Source organism: Cryptotermes secundus, unplaced genomic scaffold (genome assembly GCF_002891405.2).
Source record: "Cryptotermes secundus unplaced genomic scaffold, Csec_1.0 scaffold940, whole genome shotgun sequence".
NCBI classification, from domain to species: Eukaryota; Metazoa; Arthropoda; class Insecta; order Blattodea; family Kalotermitidae; genus Cryptotermes; species Cryptotermes secundus.
In genome coordinates, this window is record NW_019730116.1 from 462,691 (window position 1) to 473,292 (window position 10,602).

Below are 10,602 nucleotides of genomic sequence, written 5' to 3' on the forward strand. Positions count from 1 at the left end.
GTGTAGGTACCTGGAGTGCTTAATTGAATCACACAAGTCATTTATGTAGACATTGAAAAGCGGAGGGCCAAGAACAGATCCCTGTGGAACACCGGACAATACTTCAAAGGGCAATGAAATAGTTTCACCAATACGGACCCACGATTGTCTGTTGGTTAGGTAACTGTGTGTCCAGTTTACATAACCACCAGAAAATCTAAGGGCACTCAGTTTGTGAAGAAGCAAAGAGTGGGGAACGAGGTTGAAAGCAGAAGTTAGGTCAAAATAAATGGCATCCACTTGACGTTGAGAGCCAACTAGGGGAGTAATAAAATCAAGATACGTTACTAGATTGGTGGTGGTGGATTTACATTTTGTGAAACCATGCTGGCAGGGATTTAATTTCAACTTGAGGTCATGTGAAACATAATAATAATAATAATAATAATAATAAGTGATTGTAAATTGTGAGGATTTACACCCTAGATTGCATTGTAAGCATTGATTCAGTGGTAGGTTTTGCACTTGGTGATGTTGAATTTTCTAACCAGAGAGTTCGTTAACTTCTTTATGTAGCATCATTCGATTGACGACTGCTGACATTTTGGGGGGTTCTTACAGGGTCCATTTTTAAATAGCAAAATGGAAAAAACATGCCACAAATTTAATTCTTTTTTACTTTTTATAACTTATTGATCCAGTGATCGTTTATTACAGATACAAAACCAGTACAGTATAGTCAAATTTCAAGTATGATTAGTTCATAGTCATCAGTTGTTTTCTTTGTATTCTGTTAAATTTACAGACTCAAGAAATGTTTGAAATACAAGTTATATCACCCTTCTGAAGCAAGTTGTAAACTACATCATACCTTGAACAGAAAATTCCTTTGTGTTTATGGGATCTCCTTTATGTATGTGTGATGGTGCATGGCGAGGGATTCTCCCTTGCCAAGTACCAGCATACAAACACTACCACTACCTGACAACACAATTGGCACTGTCTGATTCTCTGTACAAACGTGTACTCACATCTCCAGGTGCATCCAAGGAGTTTTTTTTTTGTAAAAGTTCCCTGCATCTGCCCCAGTATTTATACTTAACCCTTGTCCATGTATCATACTTGATGCCGTCTTTTGTGCATAGCTGAAGTTTCCTGTCCACATTTGAAATGTATAGGTATTTGGTGTGAATTAAAATTGCCAAAACATGTGATTTCTTAATTTCCTTATGATTATTTTACAATGCAAGTTGTATTTGACTGAAATCTGTACTTTTTGTATACATGATTTTATGCATTAATGTCATACTTTTATTAAAAGTAAACACATGAAAGGTACACATTGCTTGAACACGATCCACATTAAGTTAGATTCTTCATTGGCACATTTCCATTTTCAGCATTCCTGACTTCACCGTCACTGTAATGTCTCTTCCTGGGAAATTACAGCTTTGATATATATAGCTTTGGTAGATTTGCAGCTTGTGGGTCCTGACCTTGAAACACATTTGTCTCGATTGCTATGTCGTGGGCATGATGTGGTACAAATGGTAGTATTTAATGTATCTTAGAAATATAAACCCACTAAAAGCCCAAGTGGTTAGAAGCGATCAATATATATTTTACACTGTTAACTCTGGAAATAAGGAAGAAACCTAGTTTACCATTCAGGAAAATATGATATTAAATCGAGATACAGGTTTCGTGTAGGAACTGAATTTTTGGTTACTAAATGGGGGAGTATTATACATTATTATATGGAGCTTTAGTTGGGAACACAAGCAAGGGAATGTCTTGGATCAAGTAACTTCAAATCGGGAATTCTACTATAGTTTTTGCAAGTGACATTATTGTTAAATAAACTCATAAATAATATGAAAAGATTTAATGAAAGAGTTTGTTACTTTAATTTCTCATGAATATGATGTGTTTGTATAACTTTTTTCTCCTCTCATTGTGGCACTGATATGGCTTGTTTTCTGCAACAATCTCATGGTAGAGTAAGCAAGGCTAGAAGAAATAGTATTTTTACTGATAACAGCTGTGTGATGGAAGTCATTTTGATGTATTTTATGAATTCTCGAATTAACACTTGAATATTTTTCTAGTGTTAACAATTGATTCTGTATTAGTATAGCTGTTATGTACTATTTATTTGCAAGCAATAGAATGAGGAAAATACTTGAAAGGTTTGTTTTTGTGTTGCATCTGTGTTAATTTGTAGATTAAGTGGGATGAAGTTGTCACATTACTGAGGGGCATCCTATAAGGACTTTAAGTTCATGAAGACAATTAGAGGTATTCTTTCTTCCAACATGAGAATTTGAAAATAAAGGTAATTAGTAGTCTGTCTTACCCCACATAATGTTAGAACATGTTTGTACTACATTAAAATCTTTGAAAATGTGAAGATTTTGAGGCATGTAGCTTGCCAGGTAGGCAGCCTTTTTTTTTTTAATTCACTTAGTGGGGCATGGAGTCCAACTGGGTCCACTTGGCACGGCGGCCACTAATTGGCCTATTGTAGTCAGCCCCAGGTGATATGATGATGGAGAATTTGGTGGAAAGAAGATTGGCAGGGGAAACCGAAGTACTCTGAGAAAACTCACCCCAGCGCCACTTTGTCCACCACAAATCCCACTTGACTAGACCCGGGATGAAACCCGGGCCGCCACAGTGGGAAACCAGTGACTAACCGTAGGACTTGCAGAACCATTTGACATTCATTCTAGTGCAAATCTTTCAGAATGTTACCTTAGATTGTAGAAACAATGGTACAAATGTATTTTGTATAACAACAGATAACTCGATTGATTTGGAAAAATCATTATATACGGCATGCAGAGAAGCTAATGAAGGCAAGTGGGGAAGCAAAAACATCTGTGAAAATGTAGGATATCTTTGAGTGTTGTACTTATTAGACTCAGTGAGACCCCTAAGGAAGAAAGTCAGTTGAATAACCAGTTATGACATTTTAATAAATATGTTAAGTATATAAATATTTAATAGTAATTCATCAAGTGTAACAAGTTAAGGGGTGTATAAAACAAATATGCCTTCATGTTCCATCCAGCATTGGCCATCATCAGGAGGTTATCCAACACTACCGGCATGCTATACATGCATGTCTGTATGGGGATTTTTAGCATTAATAGTGAAGATCAATTACATCAAGTTGTTAAAATTAATATATCAGTATCGTTTAAAATTGTTAAAAATCTAGTTGAATAATGTGTATGTTTTCTTTGTCCACTGTTGGTATGTAGAGTACTTTATATGCTTCTCTTTGGAATGTTGTGCATAAGCTTAGTGAATGTGGTATGCAATGCGTATTGTGGTTCACCACAGTGATCACCATGTTCTCATCAATTTAGGCTGTCAGAAAGAATTCTGGGCAGCCAGTACGTGGGAAGGAACCAGCCTGGACATAATGGCAAAGAGAAAAATTTTTCCCCTGATGTCTGTCCATAGCTAAAGTTATTAATGAAATATTTCCATAAGCTCAGAAGAAAAGTGGATAAAAAACAAAAGGTAAAGCTATCCCATAACAGGCCTTGAACACACATAGGGTGGTAAGATAAGGCTCCCACATTTTCTCTAGATGGTCGGCTCACAGATGGCGGTAAGGTTGTCAGACTTACATGCCAGGTGCCCTTTACTCCCCAGGAAGATTCCTGGTTCTCATTTCTGGTAAGAGGCTGAGTTGACTTCAGGGCCATAGTGCAGCTGGAAGGATTAGGTCAATTGAAAAAATCCACCTCATCAAGACAGAAAAGTGTGGATAACATCTTTCAAATTAACAAGTGGATCATACTTTGGGATCTATCTTTCCTTAAATATCTTTAAGATTTTGGTATTCATACTTGTTTGAAGCATTTCTTTTTCTCCTCCATTGCCAGTTTACTGAAAATTTGTCATGCTATATATACTGTATATACCACACACCCATTTATTTAGCCAAGTTACTGCAGCCAGTATGAGTTCATTCACTCACTGACCTAATTTAGAGTACCCTTTTAGAGTGTGTGCTTTAAGTTATCGCGTGGTTTCTAAGTTCTGTTTTGTAACATTTCAGGCAAGTGCGAACATTGGCCAGTGAACAGATGTAGTAAAAGGTTGATAATGAAGGTACAAAATGCATTAAAATGGCCTTTGCAACCAAAATGTGTAGCTGATAAAAAAATTGATATGTATAGTATTGCTGGAATTACCCATAATTATATCCACACAACATGATCATCCAGTACAATAGTTTAACTTGTCTGTTTTTTTTTTCCTTTGGTACTACATCCCCTATTTGGGCCTTGGCCTACCTGCATAAAACTCTCCCACTTTGGTTTACTAGATCTTAGATGTTCAGTAAGACTGCTTAGATGTGTGATCAGCTCAACGCAAGGCCTTTATCTGTAAACAAACACAGAAAAATGCACATGCGCGCGCGCACGCATGCACACACACACACACACACACACTAAACATTCATGCCCTGAGTGGGATTCGAACCCATGATCCCGTGTAGGTCGCGAGCAAAGACAAGGCGTGCCTTAGACCTCTCGGCTACCGTGACCAGCTTAATTCATGTATGGCTTCATATATTTTGAACTGTATAGTAACTATTTAAACACATGAATATTCATCAGAATTCTCTTATTTCATATCATTTTATGTCATACAGGGTTATACCTTACTAAACGGTCTTCAAGCGGAGCAATATTTTAGTATGTATACTCATAAGTGCCATCTTCTTTTATTCTGATAGTAATTAGCATATGTACACCATACCAGGTTTAGTGTTGTGAAGATTGTGAATTTCTTCTTTTTAATCCTGTTGGGAAGCCTCATGTTGTCTGTTGGGTCTGAATCAGCAACAGAAAATGCCAAGCATGAAGCAGACAGAAGCAGGTGACAAATTTGAGATGATCTTGCTGCCTGCTTCAGGTGGATCCTGCTTGCATTTCTCTTATACTTTGCAGATGCAGACAATATGTTCCTCTGAAACATCGTGTTCTATCCAAACTACATGGCTTTACAACCCGGAATACCATACTCTTCATAATAACTGCTGACAATCTCTGATCCAGCATAGTATTTATATTAAGAGCATGGGGTGATGTAGTTTCATTTTTGTTTCAAAATAACTTAGTTTTGTGTTCCAGTAGTTAAAGGGCTAAATACTGTAAAATACAACTATTTTATGTGGGTGAAATTCTAAGACTTCCAAGAAAAAACATTCTAAGAAAAGGTCATTTTATTGAGAAAATAGAATAGGGTGACAAAACTTCCCGTTTTTGTGGGAGGTGTCCCATCGTCCCAACAAATATTAAATGGGCCTAAGCACAACAGACCACTGTAGGTCGCGGTGCAAGGGCCGAGGAGGCCTACCCCTCATACATTCAATAATAAATTGGACGCCAAATTGTCGTGATTTCCTGACAGTGACATTTTATTCCCGTACAATGGGTACCAGGGACTCTTTCCCCTGGGGTAAAGCGGCCGGAGCATGAAGCTGACCACCAACCTCCAACTAGTGCCAAGGTCAAGAAAATGTGGGTCTATGTGTTCACCCTCACATACATCTTCATGGTCTAGTAGTTAATTAGTTGATCACAGGAACAACTTTACCTTTTTTACCTTTTACATGAACATTTTATTTTACGCCCCCATTTTACGTGGTGAATCCAAAAGTTCCTGAAATATATTAATAAAAACTATTACGTCTTACATGGATCTTATTCTGCACCATCACCTTCAAAGTAGTCCCCTTGGGAGCGCATACACCGATCCCAGCGTTTCTGCCACTTTTCAAATGCATCCTGGAAGTCTTTCTTTGTAGGGTGTTTAGTACCGTACGTGTAAGTGATACTTGGTAACAGTCATGTGTTGATGATATACATTCTCGTTGTATTTGGAATAGTGGCCGAACAGTCTCAAGTGGCGCATTTGATTTGTTTTTATATTCCATTTTCCATTGTTTGGTTTCATGTCTTAGAGAGTCAAATGAAAATTTCCTACAGTGTTATAAAAATATAAATTAGCATTATTTCAATCTGTGGGCTGAAGAACTAGACATTTTAGGACAGAAGATGAAAAACAGGATGAAGGAAATTTTTCACACCCCAAAAGGATATACCACTTATAAGATTTTGTAGTTCTTTATAGCAATGATCAATTCACCGAAGTAGCTAATTCCATTTATAACACATTTATGTTGTGTTCAGAGAACTGGACTAACAGTTTTCTCCCATTAAATATATCTCATTGGACGCTACTTATGAATCCTCCAGTTTTGGAATAAACCTGACATACCAACGCTGATATTGACCAAGGTATTATGAACATTTTGACAAAGATGATATTTTGATGAAATTAATCATGTTAAAAAGTAAAATCGGTGAATGGAATAAGAATTTAATTAAAACTGTTCAAGGATGATCCAAAATATTCGGAGTTGTGCAGAGTTAAGGCATTTCGTTTAAGGCTTTCGTACCATATCACAATTTTCTTTAGCCAGTCATAGAAATGAATTACAAGCGCCCAATGGACTGACGAAAAGAACAGTTACTTTGTTGAAACCATCAAAACAGTGACAGTTATGTAAACGTAGGGCCGCGCCATAGCTCAAGCGGTTAGTCGCTGGCTTCCCACCGCGGAGGCCCGGGATCGATCCCGGGTCTGGTCAAGTGGGATTTGTGGTGGACAAAGTGGCGCTGGGGTAGGTTTTATCTGAGTACTTCGGTTTTCCCTGCCAATCTTCATTCCACAAATTGCTCCACAATCACCCTCACCTATCATCTGGGGCTGGTACAATAGTCCAGGAGTGGCCGCAGTACAAGGGACTTAGTCCCACCACACTAGCAATAAAAAAAAATATATGTAAACGTATTTGGAGGGGGGGCTTTCATGCAATGATCTTATAATTTGGTTTCAGACAATCCGAAATTACTGCAAGAAATTCTCTCTCCCCAAAAAATTACAAAGTATTTTCAACAAAAGGAACTAACCCCTTCAACTCAACATTATCTGGAAATGTGTGACTGGCGAGCGCCATATATACAAACAGAAATACATGTCCCTTTCTTGTTTCTTTTAAAACTGGTCACCCTAGCTCAGGGATCGGTCATGTATAGAACATAATTCCACATGGTGTCCTGACCTATTCTCTAACTTCTAGTGCAAATGAGTGGTTAATATTTTAATAATTATCAATTTAAGGTCATGAATTTATTCCCGAAAGTGAACATTTCTTTCTCAAACTGATCATTTCAGCCACTTCCATGCCAGTCTTCCGCCCATACCAGATGTCTGTCTACCTGTCTAGTTGTCTAACAGGCATGCTCCCCGGACCTGAAATAACTACCAAGCTCGGTCGGACGCTGAATAAATTCACCATACATTTTTATGGTAGCAGAACTGAAGTATGAATAATTACAGTACAACATGCTCCAGCTATTTCACAACATGGTATGTTATTTATCTAACATCAATTTCAACACTGTGGGGCCTCATAGTTACGGACACCGAAAGGGTTAAATGCTTCTCCGTTTGAGGCAGTTCCATTTTATACAAATTCTTTTATGTTAGATGATTACCCTGTGTATTTATGATTCAAATTGCAGGTCAAATTTTACGTGTATGAATGTTCAAAAAATTTCTGGGCGTGAAAAATATACTCCGAGTTTATTGTATTTCTCCATTCCTCCATTAAATTATTCTGAAATATTTTCTGTATGGGCGTAATTAATTCTTTCCCCATCTGCTATAGCAGTATTTCATCCCATTTTCCAGGTTACACAACAAAGAATGTAGCTGAGAAAAACTGAATAGGCCTGTGAACAGATAATAATTACTATTCTTCTGGACTATTTTCCGTGTAAATATTTCCATTTACTAATTTAACGTTTTTTATATTGAAAACCATTTAGGTTGCCGTCTTAACATATTCCTGTCTGAGATCCGGGCCGAGTACTATCTGAATAGAAGCCTAGATTGTTATCGCCACACAAATTGTTCCGCGTATTTCCGTCATGAACTGGAGAAAAGAAAATTAATAGTTACTCTTTCAGCCGAGATTCGAATACAGGATCATCCGAATATGTCCCAGGATCGCTATAGACCAGGCATGTCCAACGCGTCGATCGCGGCACGATTTTTGGTCGATCTCATACGCCTATAAGGAAATTATGCGTGAAAAGCATACAAATTCACTTGTAATATATGATTATATTCAGATTTTGAAGGGAAAATACGTATTAAAGTAGTCTGTACTTTCAATGTATGTTGCTTTTTATTTTTACCAATATTTTTGCTTAAAGCGAGGTACGACGATAGGAGGGGGTGGCAGATCACTGGCAGTTTTGACACTAAAAAGTCGATCACAACCTCTTTGAAGATGGACATGCCTGCTATAGTCTTAAGTCATTGTTTACATTCTCTACAGAACGGACAATACTTTGTAAGATGAGGCACCGACTAAATAATTAACATTAATATTACTACATCTACATCACGAGCCTCCAATAAGAGTTTTTGTATACAAAATATAGAATACTCCAATTTGTCCATGAGAACGAAACAAAAGCACAAAAACCAACGACTGACTCGATGATGTAAAGCATCAATCGAAGAATTTTATTCTTGTTTTGTACTATACCTTTTGTTTTATATAATCTAATTTATCGTATTTTTACGTCAAATATTTTAATATAATTAATATTATTGTGTCCAGTTTTATTAATACTGCAGTTCAGTGGTTAGCCATGTATTTGCCTGATGATGGCTATTAATAGCCGAAACATGTAGCAGAGCCAGAACCAGGCACTGACCTTGATATAGCTGTGTTGTGACGGTCTTAATAAAGAAGTTATATATTATAACATAACAAGATGCATGAAATAAAAAAAAAAATCCTGATCATCTCATTGTTATTGATATATTCACCCTAAGAGCAGGTGAAAAGTACAGAAGCATAGGGCACAGCTGTTCCTAACTAGGGCATACCTACCTCACATCTCGTTATGCGGACAAATACGTTTATCGTTGTGTAGAGGGAAGGGCACGTGGTGTTAAATGGAACTTTCCCCCTAATGAAGTTTTGTCTTATGAGCAGCCTATGCTACGTTTGATGGAAGACAAGTTGAAGAATGAAAGCGTACAGATTTAATAGGAGACACGAGATTGACGCCCACATATCAGTGGGACAAGTGTCTTGTATCGACAAAAGGACGAGGATAAACGTTCACCAAACTCGAGGCAGCAGATTCTATTTAGCTCAGTGCGTTTAGCATGAAGACACTTCTCGTGTTTATTATTTCCCAATACACAGTGAAATTAGACGTAATCACGAATGACCTGTGTAGGAAAGGGGGAATTATTGGATCGATTCTTGACGTGACCTCACGTGACCTAAGTGATTCTATAGGTCAGTGTGGCTAGAAGCGTCACCGTGGGAGGACGTTCCAGTCGTTGCGTCTCTGCCAAGAAACGCGTAAGTTCATCAGACGCTCTTGTTCCAAGTTTTTAGTGTACAGTGGGCTTTCCTGTGTTTATTTAACGTTCTCTCATACAAACGGAACCAATGTTGAGAAGTTCGATGACTTCGAAAGAGTTTAGAACTGTTCATGTTCTTTTGTTCCCCACTCACTTTTAAAGTCATCTGTGCACACAATTATCGCAAATTAGAAATATCGTAATTTTGTTCTTATATTTACATGTTTGGAAGAGTTAATGACAAAGTAATGGAGGCGACCAATTATAAAATTATCCGTTTTAGTTCTCTTTTGAAAGAATCTCTTCTTCGTCCACAAAACTGAAATTTAAAATATGGAAATATAATATTGTTTTACGGCTATGTATTTCATATTATGAGCTCAAAAACAGAAGAAGTTGGTTAGAACAATTGTTTTTAATTAGATCCCAACTGCTCAGTGAAGAACTTTATTAATTACGGGTTTAATATAGTGTAATATTAATAATTTATGAGTCACTAAATCAGAGATGATTTAGTTTGTCTCAGCAGATAACAAATGTATAAAAGTTCCGAATGGAAACCTTCACGGAGAAAAGGCTTCGTTTTAGTATTGGCTGTAAGGACTATTGCTGAAACTGTGAAATTTAAGTTGAGCTGCTCTGTATCGGGTCAGATAATGAGCTTTTGTTGCTACAATCATGAACCCCAATTTTACATAACAGTATGGAGCATATGAAATGTTATTTAAACATGCAGTTATTTATTTCTACAGAGACTTTTTTTTTGCGCTTTTGTAACTTTCCAATATTGACATTTTTCCATCCCTTATACGTATCTTTACAACTTAGGTCTTTTGTATTTACTTTTCCCCAAGCGATAAATTGTTTTTCAGAACTTGTATGCGTCCTATAAATCAACGTAATGTAAACAAACTAAGAGCTCCTTGCATACGGCAGCGTTTCTATGAGATGTAAAGAAGTCAAGAGCCGATTGTTTTTAGGTTCCAAGTAGCTCTTCATAGTGTCGTCTTGTATTATTATTATTATTATTATTATTATTATTATTATTACTCGTTCCTCCTGTTCGTATACATTTGTCTCTCATAGGTATTTCTTTTTTTAATTCGTTTAGTGGGGGTGGAGTTCAACTGGGTCCGC

At 37.1% G+C, this 10,602-nt stretch overlaps 1 protein-coding gene across 3 annotated transcripts in view; it reads left to right on the forward strand.

Moving 5' to 3' along the window:
• Positions 1-9,387: 9,387 nt before the first annotated feature.
• The window catches only part of LOC111866246, a 106,341-nt gene continuing 105,126 nt past the window's right edge, over positions 9,388-10,602 (forward strand). Inside the window, exon 1 of one of the 3 annotated variants that reach the window (XM_023855017.2) lies at positions 9,388-9,463. The gene's annotated coding sequence lies outside the window, so the exon portion shown is untranslated. The remainder of the gene's footprint in view (positions 9,464-10,602) is intronic. The other 2 variants (XM_023855022.2, XM_023855018.2) reach the window with 2 other exon arrangements.